The sequence below is a fragment of the Sinocyclocheilus anshuiensis genome, unplaced genomic scaffold (assembly GCF_001515605.1).
Source record: "Sinocyclocheilus anshuiensis isolate Anshui unplaced genomic scaffold, SAMN03320099.WGS_v1.1 scaffold1142, whole genome shotgun sequence".
In the NCBI taxonomy this organism is placed as follows: Eukaryota; Metazoa; Chordata; class Actinopteri; order Cypriniformes; family Cyprinidae; genus Sinocyclocheilus; species Sinocyclocheilus anshuiensis.
In genome coordinates, this window is record NW_015536577.1 from 445,278 (window position 1) to 458,518 (window position 13,241).

The following is a 13,241-nucleotide window of genomic DNA, read 5'->3' on the forward strand; positions in this document are numbered from 1 at the left end:
AAAAAAAATACAGAAAAACACAGTGATATTTTAAATTAGAAATTTAAAAGATCTGTTTTCCATGTGAATATATTTTAAAATGTAATTTATTCCTATGATAGCAACGCTAATTTTTCAGCAGCAAATTTTCCTGTCTTCAGTGTCACATGATCCTTCAGAAATTATTCTAATTTGCTGATTTAGTGCTCAAGATACTTTTTTATTATCAATTTTGAAAACAGTTCCACAGAATTTATTTGAAAATGCATTCTTTTGTAACATTATAAATTATTATAAATGTCTTTACTGTCACTTTTGATCAGTTTAATTTATTTCAAAATAAATACATGAATGAATTAAATAAATAAATAAATACTACATTGAATGAGTAAATGTTAGCGTTTTTACTGTAATGTAAAGCACACATTAAATGGCGGGAAATATACTCTCACTGTCACCCAAAAAGAGCAAATATCGGTTTCTGGACATGGCCATTTACATGTGTGACTCTGTCAATGAGTGAATACTGTGAATCACTGTTTGGCCATAAGAGCTGCATTCACAACTTAATTTTAACTTGATCTATACAGTTGTGGTAACTAAGAAAAACCTATCAGAGCATCATTGTACCTTCTCACCGGGAATCCCTTTCCCAGATGAGCCCTCTGGACCTCGAACACCAGGTAAACCCATCTCACCCTAACATAATGAAGAAAAGACAGAGATGCCTGGGTGAGTAAACACATTTTAACAGGAATTCAGTGCATGATGTGAATATATTTTAAAATGTAATTTATTCCTGTGATAGCAACGCTAATTTTTCAACAGCAAATTTTCCTGTCTTCAGTGTCACATGATCCTTCAGAAATTATTCTAATTTGCTGATTTAGTGCTCAAGATACTTTTTTATTATCAATTTTGAAAACAGTTCCACAGAATTTATTTGAAAATGCATTCTTTTGTAACATTATAAATTATTATAAATGTCTTTACTGTCACTTTTGATCAGTTTAATTTATTTCAAAATAAATACATGAATGAATTAAATAAATAAATAAATACTACATTGAATGAGTAAATGTTAGCGTTTTTACTGTAATGTAAAGCACACATTAAATGGCGGGAAATATACTCTCACTGTCACCCAAAAAGAGCAAATATCGGTTTCTGGACATGGCCATTTACATGTGTGACTCTGTCAATGAGTGAATACTGTGAATCACTGTTTGGCCATAAGAGCTGCATTCACAACTTAATTTTAACTTGATCTATACAGTTGTGGTAACTAAGAAAAACCTATCAGAGCATCATTGTACCTTCTCACCGGGAATCCCTTTCCCAGATGAGCCCTCTGGACCTCGAACACCAGGTAAACCCATCTCACCCTAACATAATGAAGAAAAGACAGAGATGCCTGGGTGAGTAAACACATTTTAACAGGAATTCAGTGCATGTTGTGGTGAAATCCCACAGCCTTATTAGATGCTTTCCTATATTTTGCAATCATAAAAATATAAGAAAGAGTTATAGTCACAGTGGCCAGAAATATGTAGACATTTAAATCACACCTTATAACTTAATATGACTTCATATGATATTCATTCATTTTTTAATGCTGATCCATTGTTTACATTTTAAATGAAATGGTAATCATATTACAAGAAACTTGTGACTCAGGATGTTGTCTCCTACCTTTGGACCCACGGATCCATCTTCTCCTGGGATACCAGGAATACCAGGTGCTCCGTCTGGGCCTGGTTCTCCCTAAAATCATTAAATCAATATATAGCTATTACACAAAACATGTTGATGCTATATACTCAATACTGTATATTGAAAATATGAAGAAAAAAAAGATAATATTTGATAATATTAGTTTGTAAGGACATTAAAATTGTACATACTTTTGGTCCTGGTTCTCCTATTCCTCTTTCACCTTGCAGTCCAGGTTCTCCTGGAAAGCCCTGGTCACCCTGGGATCAAATTTGAATACACTGAATATTTACATAAAATCACAAACCCAATCACACAAAGCCCTTAATGGAATAATTCACCCAAAAAATTAAAACGCTGCATAATGGTTTGTAACAGTGTTATTTTAGAATTATTTTTGAACGGTATTTTTTAAATATAATACTATATATATATATATATATTTACAGTTTTCATTTAATTCAAGTTTTAGCACTTTTGTTATATGCTTTTGTCAGTTATATGTTTTAGGCCAGGTGGTCCTATGGGTCCCAGGTCTCCCTGCAGCAAGAAATGCCATAGCAAACATAAATTCACAGTGTACTGTACAAGGCTGTACTTTGATTTCCTATCAAATAATGCAGGGTGAAACCTATGTATAGATAAGAACTTCTCTTTGCCTTTTCACCCTGGATCCCAACTCCTGGAAATCCCATCAGTCCAGGTAAACCTGGTTCCCCTGTGTTACTGTCTGAGGAATAACTACTTACAGCAGGCTTATTGCTGGATTTTATTACACTCAGCAACAGAATGTGTGTGTTTTTTTTTTTTTTTTTGGAGAATATGCTATACCTTATCACCCTTAATGCTAATTCCAGGAGGTCCACGTGCACCCTTAGGACCCTCAAATCCTCTGTCACCCTGAAATGTGGTGAACAACAGTGCATCATTACATTATTTAGTACATGATTAATGCAGAGCTCAACAAGTCACATCAGTGCTAATGAGCAAACCCTTGTAAGAGTGCTTATAACAGAAATAATTTAAGTAAAATAAATATTTTAAAAGAAATAAAGTGTGAACTGAGTGTAATGTTTTCAGACTCTTAATTGCATGTAAATTGGAATTAAATGAAAATGTATTATAATTTAAATTTATATTAAATACAATTAGCTAAACTTTAGCTAAGTTTTTTTGACATTTAAAAGGACTGATGTTATATGTAATTTCATAATTACTTCTATTGTCTTTGAAATATATTAAAGTGTACTGCTGAATGTACTGACATGCATTTAAATATAGTGTCATTAATGCATTTAAATATAGTGTCATTTCTATTGAAACTTGTATGCCATGTATTTAAATATTAAATATTCTGAAGAAATATATTTGTAATAATGTGAAGTTACGATTTAATACATTAATATATTAACTTGTAAAAAAAATGAATATCACACTACAGTTAAAATTATATCAAGTACTCAAGTACTCAATTCAAGTATGTGCTTTATGTCATGGGATTGTCACAACAGTATACAACTCGTATGATGAAAGAGTAGGATGGAGAATTCCTTTTAATAAATCCACAGGGAAAGGGAACAACAATAATCCAACAGCAAATAATCCACAAAAGACAATACCAGACAAAGGAACAGAGGAGAACACAGGGCTTAAATACTAGGTAGAACGCAACCAAGGAAAAACTGAACAGATGTGGAGCTAATTAACAAACAAGGAAAGAAACTAGTGGAGGGAAAACTAGAACAAATGAAATAGAACTAAATATACATGTGACATTACTCCCCCCTAATGGAAAGGAACATCCTTCAAGGCCAAGGTGGAGCAGAGAGCTCATGCGAGCGAGGCGGAGGCAGGGATCTGGAAGGCCACGGTGGAGCCAGAGTGACAGAGGACCAAGGTGGAGCCAGAGGGAGGAGCCTGACGGAGCCAGATAGACGGAGGGACGATGAGAAGCTGGAGGAGTGAAGTCCCATAGCGGAGGAAGGTCAATGACTGACCAAGGTGGAGCCTGAGTGATGAGGGAGCCCGGTGGAGCCAGTGTGATGATGGACCACGATGGAGACGAGGGAGCTAGTAGCAAAGGTGGAGCCAATGGGTCAAAGGGCCGAGGTGGAGTCCAGGACTCAGAGGCCAGAGGCGGAGACAGGCAATCCTTATGCCAAGGCAGAGCTAGAGACTGGCAGACCCAAGGTGAATCAGAGCGCTGACTGAGGGTGAGCTGAGGGACTGACAGAAACCAGCAGAGACAGGGCTGAGGAACTGGCTGGTTTTAGTAGAGGAGGTGGGAGAGGGAGGCTGGGAGGGAACACAGGAGAACATGAGCTGGGTGGAACCAGTGGAGACTCGGGAGAATTGGGTATTACCTCCCCAAACCAGTGTATTAAGTCCACATCAAAAATGTCTTTAAGTTCCTCATAATAGTTTTCAGAGGACAGCGGCAGCTCACCCTCAATAGCTGGAGTGTGGGCGGAGTCCCTATCAGCTCCCTCGATCTCGACGAAGACTCGAGAACACTCTTTGTTGCCGGCTCGTGCACCTGGTCAGACATTTTGTCGAGCTTGGGCTCTGTGGCGATGTTCGGCTCTGTCGCATCCATTAGCGAAGATTGGTTGATCGCAGCAGATGCGGGCTCTCTGTCTGCAGTGGGCTCTGGCACACTACCCATGTAGCGGAGTGATGGCTGACTGGGCTCTGGGTCAGGAGTGGGGCTTGTGAAGTCCTCCTCGGTGGGGCAGGCGGTGAATGGTGGTCTGCTATTCACCAGCACCCACTCCACAAACATGGCGAAATCCTTCTTGGGACCGTTCACTGGCAGGCATGCTTACACGCCAGAGAAGTGAGTAAGGCATGCCAGATCTAAAAAGTCCCTGATGTGGTCCTCCAGTGAACGGTCCAGTTGCTCCAGGCAAAGGAGCTAGATGGCTGGCAGATCCATCTGGGAGGGGAGAGGGAAAAAAAACAGAAAAAAAGTAAAACGCCGCAATAATTACTCGTATAGATTGTCTGGTATTCTGTCATGGGATTGTCACAACAATATACATCACGCACGACGAAAGAGTATGATGGAGAATTCCTTTTAATAAATCCACAGGGAAAGGGAACAACAATAATCCAACAGCAAATAATCCACAAAAGACAATACCAGACAAAGGAACAGAGGAGAACACAGGGCTAACGCAACCAAGGAGAAACAGAACAGATGTGGAGCTAATTAACAACCAAGGAAACAAACTAGTGGAAGGAAAACTGGAACAAAAGAAACAGAACTAAATATACACTTGACACTTTAGTGTGTTAGTCAACACATCAAAATAAGTGCACTTCTTTGAAGCACGACAAAAGATTATTGATAACCCTTGGTTGCCTTGAACTCCTGGAGGTCCTGGTGGGCCCTGACAAACAGATATTAAATATTAGTATATTGTATATGTCCAGTGAATAAGATGTCTGATAGTTGCCTGTTACAGTAATACTCATGACTGAGGATGTGTTTCTCCCTCTAGTGGTTACTGACGTATCACTTACAGGCATTCCTGGCTCGCCGATACCAACAGGTCCAGTCGGCACAGGTCTGCCTTGGCTACCTTTCTCCCCCTTACAAAACACAAGGAGTTTACATAAATATGATTCCATTATAATTATACAAAAATTGCATATTGATACACTACAATTCAAAAGTTTAGGATTTGGTAAGATGTTTGTAATTGTTACTCTTATGCTCACCAAGGCTGCATTTATTTGAACAGAAATACAGTAAAAACAGTATTGTGAAATATTATTACAATTTAACGGTTTTCTATTTTATTTTAATATATTTTACAATGTAATTTATTCCTGTGATGCAAAGCTGAATTTTCAGCATCATTACTCCAGTCTTCAGTGTCACATGATCCTTCAGAAATCATTCTAATATGCTGATTTCCTGCTCAAGAAACATTTATTATTATTAATTTTGATTATTATTTTTGTAGAAACTGTGACACATTTCTTTTCAGGATTCTTTGATGAAAATAAAGTTTAAAAAACAGCATTTGTTTAGAATATTTTTGTAATGTAAAAGTATTTACTGTAAAAAAAATCTTACTGATACCAACCTTTTGAACGATAGTGTATATAAAAGAAAACAATTTTTTTCAGTAAGGTTTTCCTTCAGTTCTGCAGTGTGACAAGTGAATTTAAGTGCAAATATTCTGTGCAGTATTTTAATATAAAAGTTTATAAACTGCATGCGTGACAATTATGCAAACACTAGAAAATACTGCTTGAAATTTTGTATAACATCTGTTGTATAACCAGCTACTTAAATATATTTGACATTATCTGGAAATCAAACTAATTAAATAATGCTGAAGAGTGTCATTTGATTACCTTCGCACCAGGAAACCCAACTCCTGGGTCCCCTGGAGGTCCGGTGGGTCCACTAGGTCCTCGCTCACCCTGGGAAAGATTCGCCATTGTTTACCATTCATAATATCACATCACATCCTAATGGTGAGAGGCAATATCCTTACTTTAGGTCCAATGGGGCCCTCAGGGCCAGAGTCACCAGTATCACCACTCAGTCCCTGCAATAGACGTACATTCAAGTATTAGCCTATATAATATCATTTACTTTACACTAATCACACTTGATCTATGAGTTTGTTGTACTAACTGTGTGTGTGTGTGTGTGTGTGCGTGTGTGTGTTGATATGTTAACAGATTGTTCCTTTTCATTACAAGTTAATCCATGGTGGCAGCATCTGTGGCATGCTTTATAAAAATAAAGTATTACTGAAACATTCTAATCCTATCCTATCTGTTTAGTAACCAGTGTAATTACACTTATGAAATACAATTTTTTCAAATCAATTCATAGAATTAAATTAAGAATTTTTTTCTCTTTTTTTCTGCCATAAAATGTAGGTACGTTGTAGACTCTAAATCATAGAGACTTCAAACTTGGCAGGATGGTCCAAAACGAGCGCTTCATCTCAGGTGCACAGACACACATCTGTCCAATACTAGATGGTGCTATAACAAGGCGATTCATGTTATGGTTCCTAACTGTGGAACCTCAAGGGTACCTGGATTTAATTTCTGTCAAGAAGAGTGTTCTGAAAATCGACTTTTTGTAACACCTCCTGGGTCATTAGTCCAATCTTCACCAAATTTGCACATAGCAGCTAGGGATGATTCTGATAAACAATTAATCAAAATAATTTAGATTTGTCTAAGTTTTGAGATTGTATAAGTTAAATAAGCAGCCAATTAAATTTTAATGGCTAATAAATTATGAAAATGTATATATTCGTACATTGAGTAAAAATTATTATGTGTACCAAATTTTGTGAAAATTGGCCAGAAGACGACACTGTTATAAGCAGTGTTGGACGTAACGCATTACAAGTAGCACAAGTTACGTAATCATATTACTGTTTCAAGTAACTAGTAAAGTAAGTTACTTTTTCAAGTAACGCAAATTGCTTTGTTTTCCCAGTGACACCTTTCCTGTCCCCATTTTGAGAGAAATTGGGAGTGAGGTGCAGAGGCAGAGGCTCTGTAATATCACTTTTGGTGTGAAAGGGCCTTTACAGTTGCCAAAAAATATAACTTTTGGGGGTTTTTTTTGTTATTAAAAAACAAATAAGCAAGCCCAGCCCAGGTGACAAAAAGTAACGCAAAAGTAACGTAATGCATCACTATCCATAAAGGGTTAACTAAGTGATGCAATTAGCCAATTAGTTACTTTTTAAATAAAGTAACACAATAATGTAATGCATTACTTTTAAAAGTAACTTTCCCCAACACTGGTTATAAGCAATCTCATATTTTTGCCCATGTTACTGCTTTTGATGTATTGAATATTTGTTAAGTCTGACCTATTATGACTAATTGGCCAAATTTCTCAAAAAGAAAAAAAAAAATGTACATATAGAGAAACATACATTTTTAAGAAACATGTTAAGTTTCATGCATTCGGATGCTCAGATGGCTAACAGCAAATTGTAAATTATCAGACATTTCAACTCACAGACTGTAATACTAATGTTGTCCAACAGGGAGCCACAGGGTAAAAAAAAAATCACATTCTATTGCAAGAGATACATGGAAATTGTATCACCTAATTTTCGTCCGTATGGGCCATTGGTGCTTGGACCCCGATGCTTTACTTATTTTTCTTTGCAAGTCAATGTATTGAATTAACCCCAATAATGCATTCGGGTCCGTTTTTGACCAGAATGACAATTTTCTAAAAATGCATAGTTTTTAGTAAGGGAATAAATATATATAGAGAAGCTCTCTAAATTTGAATCGGGTAAAAAAAAACGGAAGCTGCTGTCATCACACCAAAAGCACAGGGACAGACACTGAAGGAGGAGGGCAGGAGATATAGTAACCCCTGTCCAGAGGAACAAAGACAGCCGTCAGAGAGGAACAATGGCATGTAGGCCTGGATTCACTGCTTTAGCTATGTTACATTAGTGTAAGAACAGCACTTAATCCCTCCATCACATTCCATTAGTGCAGGGTCAGGAGAGGTGTCTGACTGTGAGCCTGATCGGTTCCTCACTGCGCTTGGGAGGTGTGTTACTCTTACTTCATAATAATATACTTCATAACAAGGTTGTGCTATTCTTCTGTCTGTATGCAGATTTCCAGATATGTGAGTGAGATCAGAAGTGTTAAAGTCTGAATGTCACAAATAAATGCCCCGCTTATATGTCACCCCTGAATCAAAAGAAAAATAATAATTCATTCCATTTAGCATGATGAAAATTAGGCTTGTTTTTTAATTGTGCCTTTGTTTTTGATTCATCACATTTTCACCTCAAATTCTCATTACTGTGGTGCAAAAGCTCATTGTCACTATTGCAATACAACAATAAAGATAATCCTATCTGGATGCAATAATTTAAAAAAATTAAAAAAATTAAATTAATAAATAAGTAAAATAAAACAGTGTAAATGAAACACACTACCATGAAAGTTTGGGGTCGGCAAGAATTGTTTTTTTTTTTGTTTTTTTTACAGTTTCTTATGTTCATCTAATATTGTGAAATATTATTACAATTTAAAATAACTATAATACAATTTAAAATATATTATAATATATTAAATACTCTAGTAATATTAATAGATTGAAATATAATATAATATTTAATATATAATAATATATTTTATTTTTAAAAAAAGCTGAATTTTTAGCAGCCTTTAGTGTCACATGATCCCTCAGAAATCATTAATATGTTGATGTGGTGCTCAAGGAACATTTCTTATTATTATCAATGTTAAAAAACAGTTAATAAATTTGTGGAAACAGTGTTGAATTTTATGAATCTGATCATTATTTTAAGGATTAAAATGATTTTTTTAAACAATATAAAACTAGTTTTTACATCATTATAGTATTTTTATTTTTTATGTTGTTTTTCTTTTTCTTTTTTCTTTTTTATCATTAATATCACAATATTCAAATAATTTGTTTTTTACATTACAGTACTGAGAATAACGGTCATCAAAATGATGTCACAATGCAACCAATCTTAATGATAAATCATGCATATATCACAAACTTGATGAAGGCAACCTGATCTCCTCGTGGTCCACGTGGTCCTGGGGGTCCGTCCGGGCCCTGTGGGAATGAAGGACAGGATCATCATGACACACTGTGGGCCACACACAGACCAGCGATCCAGAGAATCATTTCCTAAAACCTACTTGATCTCCTTTCATCCCTGGAGCGCCACATTCTCCTTTCCCGCCCTACAGAACGGAGAGAGAGTGAAAGTAAGTTTCATTGTCCTGCTGTCTGATATCATCTATAACACTTCACCATCAGGCTGTCTCCTGTGAAACGCTCTATTGAGTCAAATGTACGAGCCTTTTCTCCTTTTAGTCCTGGTCTTACCTGCAACAAAGGAAGCAAGCACTTGATCAATCAGAGGCTCACCAATGAACATATCCTTAACTATTTTAGAGGTAATATATCAGGATATAGTACCCTTAGACCCTCTAATCCTGGACGTCCATTGAAACCTGCCTCTCCCTATGGATAAAACAGAGAAAATCAAATGAAATCGGATTTGAAAACAATGTTCTGAAGAAAATATGTAAAGACTTGCGATCCTTTAGGACCAGGAGGCTCATCAAATCCTGGATCACCTGGTTTACCCTAATATTTACAAGAAATTACAGAATGAGCAGACATAATAATAATTTCAATCATACGTTTTTAAATGGGCACCTGAATAATATTCATTGACTAGTGAAAGATTTCCCATTAAGCTCTAACAGTCGATGGATTTGACCTAAACATGAACTCTGCATAGATTTCTGAGAATGATGGAGTGTTGATGCGAAACATTTTGTTTTGTTTATCTCTGCATAATCTCTGCATAATCCGCTGGTCTTGATCTTTAACCCGTCTGTGAAGCACATCTGAAGCACAGAGGGGCGCTGGCGAAAGCTCCAGCACCTGCTACACTTGCAGTGTGGGAAACATTTCCTAGTTTTTCATGTGCCGCTCCTGAATCCACCTGCTCTGCTCTGGCCATAAACCAGAGCTTTCAGAGCGATGGAGTTAACCGCTTCATCAAACACAGCTCAGAGAGAGGATTACTGCTGTTTAACACTTCTCAAACCATTTTAACTTTGTTTGTTCATGTGCACAGATCAGGCCGGGCTCTGCACTGCACTGTTCTTCCACATAACTGGCCTGATGTCTAATATCTGTATTCTAAATGACCATTCAGAGTATTCAGAGTACCACTTATACAGGTAGAAAGAAAGAAAGAAAGAAAGAATTACGCAGTGAGCATGTTATTTTTATAATCATTGGAGTAATATTATAATTGTTATTAATATATAGAATTCGTTTTTGTTTTTATATTTTCTGTTTTTATTTTTAGATAAAGTTTTAGTAATTTGTTGTGTGTTTTTGTCATTTTTATTAGTTTTAGTTTTTTATATGTCTATTGTCTATATATTTTTTATTTATTTTTATTTCAATGTAAGATTTAGTTATTTTAGTACATCAAATTTAACTTAAATTAGAAATATTGCCCTGGCAACTATACTATAGTTTTAGTTTTAGTTAACTATAATAATGCTGGCTGTAAGGTTACTGACTAAGAACCAATGACAGATTATTTATGTTGGTGCTTGAATTGATTATGAATATCTACAAATATTTTACTGTTTTATTAATCTGCAGACAAAGCTGGATGTGACATGATGAGAATTGACTGTGGAGATATAAACAGGGTTGATATAGATAATTTAATTTAATTAATTTATCATTTTAATTTATAATTTATGCATTTAGCAGACGCTTTTATCCAAAGTGACTTACAGTGCATTCAGGCTATACATTGTTTACCAGTAAGTATAAACTCACTGGATTTGGAGATGAATGATATGCCATCACTATATTATGTGGTATCACAGTGTTTTTAATGAATTAATTACATTTTATTTCATTTTATTTTATTTTGTAGTAAAATAATTTCAACTCAAATCAATATTCTCAGTGGATTAGTACAGTCAGCTGTTCTTTATCAAAAAATTACGACATTATCCATCACAGATCACATTTACTTTGAAAAACAAACGTCTACACTTAACAATATTTTTATGAAATAGCTGTACTTACAACTGTGTTTGCAAGTTCACTCTGTAAAAGAGAAAAGAGAGCATTGTAGACTGAACTGAACAAAATTGCAAACCATTAACAGGGACGGACAGACAGACAGACAGGTAGACAGAATGACAGACAGATGAGAAACACAGACAGACAGAAGAGAAAGACAGACAGACAGACAGACAGACTTCATTCTGCATGACACTGTTGTCAGGCTTCTGTTTGTTTTTTCTTCTGTTCTGGTTTCTAGCATTACAGGACAGTATCAGCAGCAGGACACACAGTATCACACCACCCTGCATCCTTCCTGCTTATTCATCACCACCACTCTACAAACCAATCAAATATTTGTTTCACTGTTTAACACATAACTTTGGAAATATGCCCTTAAAATGGTGTATTTATTTTTTGGCATCCTAACTACAGTACATCATGACTATAATAAAGTCCAATATCCTGTGTTATATAAAATAAGTTTATTTTTAGGTTATGAAATCTTTTTATCTTTGTAAAATCACTGTGATGCATAGCCCTGAATAGATTTTTGCTTTAATAATCAATGTTACCTTACTCCTGGGGAGCATAGGTTTTCAAGTCATCTCCACTCCAATTTATATATCTGAGCAGCTAATCTACATAGAGTTTATTGCAGTGATTAATAGTGCATTTAAATTTTAAGTCAACCAGTTAAACTGATTGTTACAATACGTTACACCCGGACCAAGGTTCTGCATCTGAAAACTACATCTTGACTGTAGAAATGCTGAGGGGTCAGGAAGGCCATATCCTTTGAGTTATCCTGAGGCTGTCATACACATGGCCTGTCCATTTCAGCCCTGAAGCACCTACAAAATCACTTCAGTGTGACAGAAGCATGTTGCTGTATGTAATTGTACTGAAAAACATTTTCATTTTATTTACATTTGAATGATATTATTATTTTTGTTTTTACAATTGAACATATACTTCATCCATTTTTTAAAGTTACGTTTTAAAACTGCTCCTTATAAAAATAATGAAATTATAATTAAATATTATGTTAATATAATATTTATCATATGATTCTAATAATTTATTATTTTATACTCTTTTTCAACTTCAAATCATATCAACAGCTGTAAGACATATAATATAGACTATCTACTTTCTTGTGTCCAACAAAATAACAAATATATTATGAAAATGTAACAAAAAGCATTTATTATTTCTTACCAGAATGTTGACTGCTCTACTGTTAATCTCTTAATAATCCAGTGCAATCATTCAGGTCCAGTTACATCCTCATGGTGTGCGAGGCACAGCTAGAGGCAGAACAGGCAAAGTTTCATTGAGGCCAGGCATATAATCTGTGAATAATGCAGTAATACCCTCTCTAGACTCTGTCAGAGCTCAGTGTGCCAGTATCTTGACAGTAACCGGCTCACTGCTCTGGGACTCATAGAGTTAAACGCCCTGTTGTTGGTGGATCGGGAGGGCGATTATTCTGACAGCCTTGTTTCCTGTACTCCTGTCAAACATTTTATGTGTGTCTTTTCAAACAATAGCTCACAGACATGTGTGAAAAGTGACTGGAAAAATAAAGAAGTGTGTCAAATTAAATTACATCACTAATATAGTAATAATAAATAGCTTGTCTCTAACTTTATTAAAACTATGGGCAGATGGCAGAGGAAAATCCAGAGAAATCTGCAGGTCTAAACTGGATTTCTGTCAGTGTCCTCAAGCTAAAAAAGAAAATATCTCTTTTAGAAATAGAAGTTCTCTCTCACCTCAAAAATAACTTTTTAATATAACATTATATTTATTTCTTTATTTATTCCATAGTTCCAAAGATGTAAATTTTGTATTTGTTTTAAAGTTTTTAATTATTCTTAAAATATTTTTAGATGTGTCACAATTTAGGCTGAATTAGGCTGGATTTTCATGA

The 13,241-nt window shown here is 35.4% G+C and overlaps 1 pseudogene; it reads right to left on the reverse strand.

Moving 5' to 3' along the window:
• Positions 1-13,241, reverse strand: part of LOC107702594 (collagen alpha-1(XXVIII) chain-like) — a 25,507-nt pseudogene that overhangs the window by 8,783 nt on the left and 3,483 nt on the right.